Genomic DNA, 11,385 nt, shown 5'->3' with positions numbered 1-11,385 from the left:
AAACACCCACATAGCCAACTTTCCATCTGATTTGGCTAGTCAAACTAGTTACTCGCTCTAACAGCCTCACCATCTACCCGCCCTATTTTAACTCTACGACACTGAGGTCCCACATGTCAGTTGTTGCTTCTTCTTCGCTCCTCTCCCCTTCTTCCTCGCTCCTCTCCTCTTCTTCCTCTTTCTCCCGCAGCTATCACCGAGTTTCTCTCTGGTGATGGCAAAGGCGGAACCGTGCGCCACGAGGCGGCAATGACGGCGATGAGGGGGAAGAAACTTACGGCAGCAAATCCGTGAGATGGGCTCGTGCGCGCGAGTCGATGGCGACAGCGGGGAGACAAGAAAAGAAGCCAGGCTGCGGCTGCAGTAGTACCCGAGCGGCGACGGCGTCCCTCCCTCGCCATCACGTCGTCTGTCCCTCCCTCGCCGCCGCCCCACCGCCGCGCTCTCCTTTCCTCGCCGTTGCATTGCCTCCTCTGGAGCAGCAGAAGTACCCGATCAGCTACGGCGTCCCTCCCTCGCCACCGCACTGTCTGTCCCTTCCTCGCCGCCGCCCCACCGCCACGCTCTCCCTTCCTCGCTGTCGCACCGCCGTCCATCCCTCCCTTCCTCGCCGTCGCACATGCGGGACGCAGGCGAGCGAGACAAGAGACAAGGGGAGAGAAATTGATAGGAATATGTGGGACCCACCATTTGGCCGGCCATCTCGGATGGCTAGATTTGGCCAATACAAGGAGCGATTTGGCTGGCTAGATGGCTTGCCCATCCCTATAGAAGTCTGTTGGAGCACATTTTTTCCCTGTATTTGCTAAATTTTGGCTTGGAGAGTCAAATAGCAACTCTTGGATATGCTCTAAGAGCCCCATAAGTTATCCTAATAAGCTAAAGTCAAAGCTAAAATTTAAATTTTCAAACTTAACTTTGAAGTTGATTTGAAGATATTTTTAAATAGTTTTTTATATTGGCTTTTAAGTAGCTAAGAGCACGTCTACACAAGCTTTAGCTATAAATTATTTTTTCTCTCTCTAATAAGTCGTTTTGGCTTATTAGAAAATATGGGCAACCGTTAGTCATACTGTATTACGCAGCCAGGCCACAATATATATATTAACTGTGACCTAAACATGCATCTCGACATTCATACATATATAGTATGAAGCAAAAGCTAAAGCCAATTAACCGCTGCTGCACCAAAATCGTCCAGCTAATTAACAGCGCAGCTCTAATTGTATTTAATTGTATTCTCAACATGATTTTTCGTTTTTGCCGGGTAACATGACATTATTAGGACTACTGAATTAATTCTCCACCATCTCGATCTGAAATTTAATTTGTCAGCACATTCAGAAAGCAGATGATTCATTATCTAAACACACAAGAAAAAATAATTCTATATGCTGTCTAAGAATAAATCGTGAAAACGAGGAAAAACATTAGTTATCCTTCCAAATTAATAGAATATACTCCCTCCGTACTCGTAAAGGAAATCGTTTTGTCCAGTGACACGGTTTCTAAAACACAACTTTGACTTCTTGTTTCTATAAAAATATTTATTGAAAAGTGATATATGTATACTTGGTGAGAAAATATAGATATAAGCTTTTCTTACTTGGTGAGAAAATTTGCCCCATATGTAGATGTTAAAGAATTTAAAATCATTGAGGATAAATCAGAGAATAGCTAGAATCACAAAAGGATAAATCGAAAATCAGAGCACACTAAAGTCATTGAGACTCTGTTAGTTTGTTTCAGAAGGTTGCCCTTTTTCTTAAGGCAAGCTACCTCGTATGATCAATCATTTGACGTGTTTTAATAAAAAATGTTTTGGGGTCCATCGACCAAGGTCACCATAAATAGCTAAGCACAAGTAAGTTTTTTTTTACAAACACTTAATAACTAAGCACTGGATTAATCTTGCTTCACCCAACAAGTAAATGGACATGTATGCAGCTCTTTAGTTCCATAAGGCATAAAAACGTTAGTTTGTGTACATCACAATATCATGAAATGGATTTTTTTAAGAGAATCTAGACAAGTCATTTTCACAAATCCAACATAGATATCCATACAGAGAGTTTGCCTGCTTTTAATCATTAAATGTCACTTACTTTTTGACTGGAGATATACTACTATATGTATGCAACTTGCTTCTCACAGACAACTTGCATATTGATTAGTTAAATTTAATTAGTTGCAAGACAAAATGTAAATGTTGATGCATGAGCTCAGTTGCAAGTTGGTTCATGTTAAATTAGAATAGTCGATTCATCGATCTCTGAACTACTTTGTGTAAAAGGGCAATCCCAGTATTGGCCTTCACTAACACAATTCATATAAAAAGTTGCAACTGAGTGCTGATTGTTTGTATTGTACGAGGTTTTGGAACCCTGCAATAGCACGGCCCTGTCTGGCTGTCTTCCTTTCAATAGGGTTCACAAGATTTTTACAAATACGAGCATATTGTCCGTGCGTTGCAACAAGATTTTAACTAAAGAAAATTATCAAATGCGTTATTATTATCATTTTCTTTATATATTATCTCCTAATCATTTTATATATATTTATTACTGATATGTAGACAATTTGGCCTACATTATCTTTTTTTTGTTCTTATAAAAGGTAGATAGTCTGTGGGATAGTTGATATATGGACCCTATAGCCCTACCTATTCATTTTTTTTCAAAAAGAAGTAGGCAGTTGGTAGTGGGGCGGTACGTAGAACCACCGTCACCAGTCCACCACTATTCTCTTTTTAAAGTACTATAAAATACTATAAATATATTTCCTCTATCCAAAGAGAATTCAATCCTTGGTTTGAATATAGATAGGATTAGGTTTTTTAGACAAAGAGTGTAGGTGAAAACTTTTATTCACATCATTTTGCAAGTTGTAGCACATTTTGTTGATACCTAACTGTCCTATTTTTACTAGAATGAATGTGTGCAGTCAATAATTTAAAACAATATTGCATACAATACATATGTGGAAGTATATACATTTAAAATTATATGATCTTGTTGACAGTCCTTAAGTATCAAATTTGACTGTCAACTTTTGCATAAAGTTCTAGCCCTACCATCCTCCTCAATCATCTCCTTTATCGTTGGCTCGCCTTTCAGCTCCAACTCTCTGAGGCCATCCAAGCCTCCCTAGTCGAACCCCTCATTGCATGGTGCACCACTCATACAAAGCGTCGTGCCACCATGATACCATAGAAGCCATGCTACCACGTCATTGCCAGCGCTATTACACCATCGAACTAAACAAAAGACCTCCCATTGCCATACCAGTCCAGGAACGCGAGATGAGGTGGAGGTGGTGAATGCGGCATCGGGGAGTCCAATATGATGTGAGATCGGTGAAGCACGAAGAAGTCATCGAGACAGTGGGTCCGGAGGAGTGTGGCGAGGACGGTGGTGTGTGCGGGCGAGGTGGGGTCCTAGTGCTACTAGAGGTGCATGATGCCTCCCGCTCTCTGTCCATGACGCCAACCTCGCACAGGCCAAGTAGAACCGCCGTGGCGCCCATGCCTGCCACAACTACAGTCGGGCCGCTGCCTCCTCCGTCCACGTTGCCGCGGATGACGCCCTCCATTCGCATCATTGCTCCGTCCACTAGGTGATGAGCCCAAAGGGACCACGACCTTGGTATCGAGGTGCTCGTCGTTGCCATTTATGGGTCCCACGCTATTTTCTACCTTGGGTTGCCATGGTGGTATACCACGTGGGCAAAAGTGGTAAATTGTTGAGTAACCACCTCTTTAGAAGGGAAAAAAAGGTAAATATAAAAATAATATTTGGATAATTGCGATACCTAATATTGAGAAATAGTTAAATTGATGGAATATAGTTGAATCATCTTCCCAATCATCATGGTGATGTATTTTCATATCTTGAGTAGACATCTGCTTGATTTTTATCTGCCACATAAATAGTTATGAAAAAGTTTTGAAATTTTTTTTGACAAGTTATATTAATATGAGGTGTATCACTTCACAAAATGCAAGGTAAAATTCGACTACAAGTTGCATTAAAAAGAAAATATTAAACTGAAACTAGACATTCCCAATCATATTTGTTATTATTTTTTTTATAACTTTTAGAAGTCAAATGATATATCTCATATTAATTTATCTTGTTATTTTAAAAGATAATAATAACTATTTAGATGACATGATTTTTTTTATTTTTTTATAACTATTTAAATGACATCAAAGAAACCAGAGAACGTCGTTTCAGAGAATGAAAACACTTTTCCAGTCATGTGCACCCTTGTAGTAGAAGCTAATTTTGAACTTGTTCACCGCGCTTCCTGTAAAAACACATGTGAGTATTCAGCAACAAATTCAAAATATCGACTACAAGTCCAACTATCACGACTGAATATCTCTCACCAGAAATGAAAATCATTGACAGTAACTGTCATCGGTGTTCAGTTGGTAAGGAGCGTCCACAAAACAAACCTAAAGAAAGATAAATTTACTATCGAAATCGGAAGATCTCGATGTACCTTAACACCCTTTTCTTTTGTTGCGTCTCTCCGTTCACTTTGGGGGTACTCCAATTAACCATGACCACATTATCTCTCCGTATCATAATAAACCAGCCCGACCTCACCGCCTTAATTAGTGAAAGAAAAACAATAAAAGGAGAAGGGATATATGCAATGGGCCAATTCTTGACCACCGGACCGAGCTACACCTAAGGCCTATCACGTGGGAACCATGATGAGCTTGTGATGGGCTTGTGATTTAACTTCTAAAAAGTCTAACTTAACTCCCCCAACTGTAGGTCAAATATGATTCCTACCCCACAACTGCCTCCTATTACTGAAACTATGCAAAATAACTCCCACGGCAGTATTTATAGTGGTTTCACTGATGTGGCATGTTTGACCCTGGTCAAACCGATTGAGTGTAGGACACGTGGCACCAAAAATAAAAATAAAAAGAAAAAATACAATGGACCCACATTTCAGTGGGATATCATTACCCTTCTTTTTTTTCATCTCTACCGGTGCTCTTTTCTCAAGATGAGCGACGAGTCGAGCCAGGCAGCTGTAGGGAGAGAGCGACGGTGGGGAGCGGCTGGAAGAAGGCACCTAGGACAACAGAGTCAAGGTGGTAGGGAGAGAGAACTTGGCCGCGGGAGGGGAAGAAGAGGTCCAGGGCACGCCGATGACGGAGCTCCGCCACATTGCCCATGACCTTAACCACGCTAACCAGATATGCACCCCCGCTGCCAAACAACCGTAAGCTTCTCCACACCACAACGCATCATACTGCTTTCATCTCCCCTACCGATGGCCGTCGCGTCGTGCTGCTCCTTGCCATTGGCTCACAACCTATGAGAGTAGCGGTGGGGAGCCGGAGGAGCGTCAAGACGGGGAGTGCATCATACGAAGTGTCATCCCCCGGTGGATGCCGCTTCGGTACGGAGCTATAAGCAAAGGTGAAGGTCAACGATAGAGGGGGATCGATGGGGTTCACCGGCTACTACCTCCCTTTCTCTGCGTCTGCCTCGATCTATTCGCTAAGAGTCACGGAGCTCACAGGCAGAAGTTAGTGACAGAGGCGTCTAGGTTTCGTTGGCCACTGCCTCCCTACCTCCATCGTCTGCCTCTGTCTCTTAGCCAGGAGCCACGGAATTTGGAGCACCCGAGCTCACTGATGGCCCGAAGAGGTCGAGGTTGCCAATGCATCCTCGTTACTGTGGAGAAGTGGGGATGGGAGAGAGCCAGCCAGTCAAACGCAAGAAAGGGGGAAGATGGAATAGGAGGAAGACACAGATAGGGAGGAGGAAGAAGCGAGGGAGAGAGAAGATGACATATGGGCCTCACACTATGGTTGACATATGGGCCATAGATTTTTTTAAAAAAAAATTGTCAATGATATGTAGGTCTTATTTAGTTTTTTTCTATGTGTGATTCCACGTAAGCGTCACGTCAGATGAAAACTATGTCAACATGCTACATATAATGTATTTGGTAATATCGCCTAATAATAGTCTTAAAGTGTATCGTGATTTGTGAAATGAGCGTAGCTAAATTAGTTAGGTTTCTTGTGCTAGAACCTAACCACCTAGGTTCAAATTCTAAACTTGGTATGGGTGCTCGCATTCACGGCTAATTATTTATAGGGTGAGTGCGCGCGCGTTTATATAAACACATGCATTTATATCATGTTAAAAAAATAATTTTATAGCAATTTTCTTTGTCGATATATATACAGCAAAAGCCGCGAACTACAACGATGTGGAACTAATTTTTGCTAAGAATCCAAATCTAGTTTTACCGTTGGAGGACCTATTTTGCAAAGGATCTGAATTCATGGAAGGCACTCATTTGGATAAGCATTCTCTACGTAGGTATCATCAATTACCATCGTGGTGGATCCACTCAATCTTCTGAGTAACGTACCTTCGTATCCAATGCTAGATGATGTAGTAATTGGATTTCTAGGTGTTAATTCAGTTTGTCATGGTCTTCAGACAAAAGAACCTACTGTTTCAAGAATCAGACATCTTTCTACATCGCATTATCTCTTCAATGATGTCGATAATTAATGGTAAGCTTAGGACATCCCAAGACCATTTTGAAACTTCTGAGAATTCTTATATATACTCTTGGAAATATTCAACTGATCAAACCTGTCTTGCAATTTCTTCAAAATTATAAACTTGCATAAATCACCAAAATTGATGCTCAGGTAGTTCGACTTTCAACACGGAATGTCTGACTTTCAACTTGAAAATATGGACTTTCAATACCAAATGGACAACATGGCGCTATATAGTTTTGCCATATTTTTTGAAACCCAATACATTTTTCTATTTTCATTGAAATAATGTTTTTTTTTGGAGCAGGTTTGTCATGAACAGGTCGGCCAAGAAAACTATTGTCCAACAATTTATCAGTCAGGAACCGATTTTTTTTTAGGGGAATCAGGAACCGATTTAAAGGAGATAATTTTCAAATTCTTGAGGCATGCAAACTAGCACGAGACCAATGCTCAAGGAGTAGTGCTCCAGTCCAATATAAGCCGCTGTCGCTGAACAGTGCTCTCCATTGTGTCTGTTCTAAGTGCCATAATAATTAGTATTTAACGAATGGTCTGCAAAAAGACTCTGTAGTGACAAAACTGCCAAAAAGCATGTCCATATCATCGTTGCAATCATAGGTGTCCATATTTTACATGGTTAAAAAAATGCAGACTTAAAATCAGTAATTTCATAAAAACTTATCATTAAAGTTAATTACCCTGAGGAATAATATAATAATTATGATTCCTTTAAAATGCGAGAAATTTCACAAAAATTGTAGTGAAAACAATCTATTTCAAGTAAAATTCTTGCAAAAAATTTTCCATACTCACCATCAATAAAGGTAATAAAAAATAATTCAAAGTTTGCAATGAGATCACTTTGTTTATACTTTCCAGTCCCCTAATTTTTCTATCAATCATCTAAATTTAATTTGATTTGCACAACAATACGAAATTGCAAGTTTTAGCATGCGATGTTTTATATTTTTCATAGGACCACATGTATATGCTTTTATGCTTATCTAGACTCTAGATTATAGATTTGTTCATTCTCGATTTGGCTCTAGCTAATTAGGTCATTATGTTGGGCTGTCCATGCATTAACAAGGGAAATCATTCCCCCGACAAGTTCTCTATCTGTGGCAAAGTCTGAAAGGAGATATTCTCAAATTTACAACTGTTTTCTAGTATACAAATTAAGGCTTGACAGTGAGCACAGCTCCAAGATACACGGCTTTCTTTGAACGTTGTACCCCCACTGTATCTATCTTATGTGTCGTTTAGTTACACTAAACGAATGGTCCATACAAGAGTCTGATCGCAAGATCTCCCAAAAACAAGTCCATCATGTACAACGACTGGTACCACATCTTTCAAGTGTACAACAATATGGTATCTACAAAACTAGAATCAATTCATTCAAAACTAATCATGAATTTCTCTTTTCATTCATTAAAAACTAATCATTAACTTCTCTTTCGAAGAAAAAAGGGTAATTATTAGATCAATTTTTGCTATCGACTTTGCTCCCTGACGGTCAAGGTGCCATTTTCAACCTCTAGCCATGGGAGAGGGAGAAGCGGGATACTGATGGTAGAACTCACCTGCGGCTTCTTCTAGCAACGATGCATAATTTCCTCTAGTGGTGATGCGACATTGGCAATGACTTACTCCAAAAAGCATGCTGAATTAGGTCAGCAGGGTTAAGAGCAGAGGCGGGAAGAGGGTTTGGGGTAGGGTGAAGCTATATGGCTTGAAATCCCTGCAATAGGAGGTGACCACGGTAGGTCACTGTGAGGTGGTTATGGCCCCGGCTCAGCCATGGGAGAAGAGAAGGTTGGTTTGTCAACGTTGGTCACATAGGAGAAATTTGTCTATGTGGTTAGGAGGTGGGGGCAAAGACAATAGATGGGAGACGAGGAAGAGAGGTGAGTTATGTAACTTATGGTGGCCTGATCTTCTGATGAGAGGAGATAACTATAATTTTGTGAAGAAAATGTTAACAATTCAATAACAAGCAAACAAGATGTTGTGTTGCACTGTAGCAATCGATATATCTATTCATAAAGTTGTTAATCTTGCAGACAGAAATTAACCTTATTATTGCCTACTTGCCAACAGTCAAAGAACAATCAAGAATGATATATAAAAGTGATCTAATTAAATTGCAGATAGGAATAAAGCACACGATAAGTTGGGATTGCGAGAACAAATATCAAGACATCCAACGGTCTAGCCAACGTACACGATTATACAACAAAGTAGCAGTAATACCCTAGCACTTCCACAATCAGGTTTGGCCTATGTGCGTATTCTAGTTCCAATTTTAGACCCATTAGGGCATCACCACTGTATATAGCTAAAGTGATCCATATAGATGGGACCTACACAAATGGACTTTAATATAGCAATCTCCACAATGTATGTGGATACAAGATAGCATTAGAAGATGAGAGAGAAATAGAGATAGATAATATTATTTATTCCATATGGGTAGTCCATATGCATATAGGTACCTTTTGTTATTTTCTCTATATGTACTAGTTGCACAATGTTAATAGGTGGCTGAATAAAATATTATATTCCCTATGGACTACTTTTGCGTCACATTGTGGATGCCCTTAGTCCCAACTGTTCGTTTGGTGAGAATAGTCTCGCATTGAAAGTTTAAATAGGTTAAGGCTAGCTTATACACCCATGTCACTCCAACCATAGTACCTCCGAATATGAGCCCACTCAACATGTGGAGCTAACCTAATACGATTATTGGAGGCTAGGGTATTATAGTTGGTACCAGAGCTTCAACCGAAGCTACATGGGTGTGTGTACATGTTGGCCTGTGGAGGGGACACAATGCATCACTGTAGAACCAAGGGGATATCCTAGGTAGTTGCTTCGTTGCACGGGTATGGTGTGTGTATGTGTTGGCCACATGGAGGGAACACACATAGTACCGTAGCACCGATGGGAGATATTGGGTACTCGTATGCCGATTAGTGATAAGCTACTAAGGGCATCGGCCTGTGAAGGGGTTGGGGGCAAGGGGGATGGGGAGTGTAATACCTTAGCTTGTTCGTAATCAAGTTCGGTCTATGTACGTGTTTTACACTACTAAAAGATGATTTTTCAGGACACTTGGGTTTTATTTTCACCGGAGGACTAAAAAGTCATGCTTGTAAAAATAACGAGAGGCCCTGAAATCCTAGCCCCTTCAGAAAAAATAGATTTTTATTGGTGGGGGTGCGGTTCTCTTAAGACCTCACTTATAAAAATCGATTTTTCCAAGTGGGGTCTAAGGAACACTACCTAAAAACTCGTAAAAGGCATAAAAAGATGCTTCCAAACCAAATCATGAAGTCTCTTTTCCCCTCCCTCTTTTAATCCTCAACTCTCACACCTCTCCTCTCAATCCATACCTCCCTCACCTGATCTCCTTCACTCGATTTGATGAGAAGGGTGGTGGTGGCGGCCAGCGACCGGTGGTGGCAAAGGGCAGGGTGGCGGAATGGGGACTGTGGTAGGGCTCGATTGTGGCAATGACGTAGGGGACGAGGCAGCTCAATCCAAATCAAGCGGCCTCAGTGACACACTACTAGAGAACTGATCTTTGCTTGGATGGCAAAAATCATATTTGCCCCGGTTCGAATAGGAATCAGGACTAAAGAATATCTTTAGCCCCGGTTCAAAAGCCCAACGGCACTTTTATGGTTTTTAGCCCCGGTTGGTAACTGAAGATCATTTTTAGCCACGGTTCAATAGTTATCAGGCCATGTCAGGCCCCCAACCGGGACTAAAGATCATTTTTAGCCACAGTTCAATAGCTATCAGACCGTGTCAGGCCCCTAACGATCTTTAGTCCTGATTAGTGTTAACAACCTGGATTAAAGATCATCACTTTAGTTCCGGTTGGTATTACTAACCTGGACTAAAGATGAGGGATCTTTAGTCCCGGTTAGTAATACCAACTCGGACTAAACATTGATCTTTAGTCCTGACTGGTAACACCAACCCGGACTAAAGATATTTTTAGTCATGTTTGGTGTTACCAATACGGACTAAAGATGCTTCCAGGGTTAGTTTAAAAAAGAAGCATATATATCCAAATCAGATGTGTGTAGTAGGTGGGATGGTAACGTGCGTGAGGATTGCGGTGAGAGATCTTAAGTTCGAATCCCACATCTAAAGATAGGCATCCCAGTTGCACAATTGGGCCGGACAGTGTTATTTCAATTGGGCATCCCAGATAGGCATCTGGCGGGCCTCGGAAGTAGTGGATTATTTTACTCAAAAATATTTTAGCTAATGGGTCTCTTTATACTACCACCAACGAAAATTGTTTTCCGCTAAAAAAATAATTTGCGCTAGCCGTTAGTGGTTGGCCTTTTTTTCTAAAGTTGTGCTTGTTCCAGTTTACACTCGTTAGACCCAAGTGAGTGTTTGTTTGACATTTTGACTCCAATCGGTAATGAAATTTGTATGATACAGTTTGTCCTGGAGATCGAACTTGTACCAGCAAGTTGCGATAAAAAAAAAAAGAAAAGAAGAAAAACTACACCAACGTGTGCAGCTTTCATTCATCCATCGACGGTACGGAGTACCACCAGATTGTTCTCTGTCGTCCCGTACTACGTCATCTCCAGTCATCTTCTCCCACACCTGCGCCGCGTTGATTTCGGTTAACCCCTCTCTTCACCGCCCACCTCGATCAGGCAGTCGGAGCCGGATTGAGTTACTAGATGACTTTGAGCTACTTATATGTGGGACCTCTTTACTATGAGCTCCACATATTAATGACTTAAAATCATCTGATTTAGGTTTTGTTTAGTTTAGGGGTGAAAAGTTTTAGC

The sequence above is a fragment of the Oryza glaberrima genome, chromosome 4 (genome assembly GCF_000147395.1).
Source record: "Oryza glaberrima chromosome 4, OglaRS2, whole genome shotgun sequence".
Lineage (NCBI taxonomy): Eukaryota > Viridiplantae > Streptophyta > Magnoliopsida > Poales > Poaceae > Oryza > Oryza glaberrima.
Note: the sequence above shows the minus strand (reverse complement) of the source record.